This window comes from Megascapheus bottae, chromosome 22 (assembly GCF_031878675.1).
Source record: "Megascapheus bottae isolate mThoBot1 chromosome 22, mThoBot2.hap1, whole genome shotgun sequence".
Lineage (NCBI taxonomy): Eukaryota > Metazoa > Chordata > Mammalia > Rodentia > Geomyidae > Megascapheus > Megascapheus bottae.
The window spans coordinates 6,476,601-6,477,782 of NC_143530.1; positions in this window are offsets into that span (position 1 = coordinate 6,476,601).

The window sequence follows — 1,182 nt, forward strand, 5'->3', positions numbered from 1 at the left end:
CCCCTTGTGTGATTTATCATGGAGCCTTGATATATCCAGTCTAGAACTGGGTAGTGGGTCCCTGATGGCTAAATATCTGCCAAATTATCACGCTGTATCTCTAGCTTCTAACCTGAGCTGTGATGAGGCGCAGGGGTAGGGGTGGTGGCTGGACCTTCTCCATAGCTCCCTGCTGGGCTGCACCTCCTTCCTAGCTTGGCTACGTGTACTGTTGGAAGTCATCTGGCATTTCATGTCCCTAAACATTCGAACTTGGTTTTGAACTTCATAGGCCTTGTTGGAAGGTGCCCATGGAGGGCAGGGAGGCCTGCTGTACAGGTCGGGAAACAAGGGGGTCTCCTTTGACCAGAGGCCAGGCCTGAGATCTGTCCAGGCCACACTGTACATGCACGGGGTCTTGTCTGACAACACTGGTCTGTTGGCCCTGACACAGCACAAGTTCTGGGAGTACTGGGGACTGCACAATAAACCAATTGGCACTGTCCCTTCATGCTGGGACTGGCAGTCCTCACTGGCCCCAGGACCTTGGGAATTCCACAAGGAATATGTTTCCTCAAGCTGCAGCTCCCGTGTGATGGCTGAGACCACGACCAAGGCTCCAACTTCCATCTCCATAGTTATGGGCCCATGAAGCCTCATGTCCTGGATCCTGCTAGTGAGGCAGCAGGGCGCTCTATAGGGCCTGAGAGCCACCTGCTTTCACCGAGTCAAAAGGACGGGAGGGAAGTAGCTTCCCTCAGGGTGAGAGGCACAGCTGCGGATGGAATGCAGGCTCTCTACATCCTGCTGCACACAGGCACACGTGCACACGGCACAGCCCAGTGGCTTTGGTTGGGCTACAGGCTCACCAGAAACCACTCAGAGAGGGGAGCGCAGATGGGTCCTGAAAATGGCAGGCAATCAGGGGTTCTTTGGGGAGGGGCTAGGGCACTTCTCGGGACGTGTGGCCACTCTGAGGTATCCTGAATGTCTTTTCGTGGCCACAGGGACATGTGGCTTTGCATGTTTCTCTTCTGGGCCTTGTGGTTTGTGGGGTTTCTGGGGAACCATGGGGGTGACGGTGAGACCCCCGCCCTGGCCTCTTCCCAAGCTGAGACTGAACAAATTCCTGGGGGATGAGGGCGGAGGAGGAGGTGAGGGGCCCCAGCCTGCACCCCGAAGCAGCACAAACTGGACTCCAGC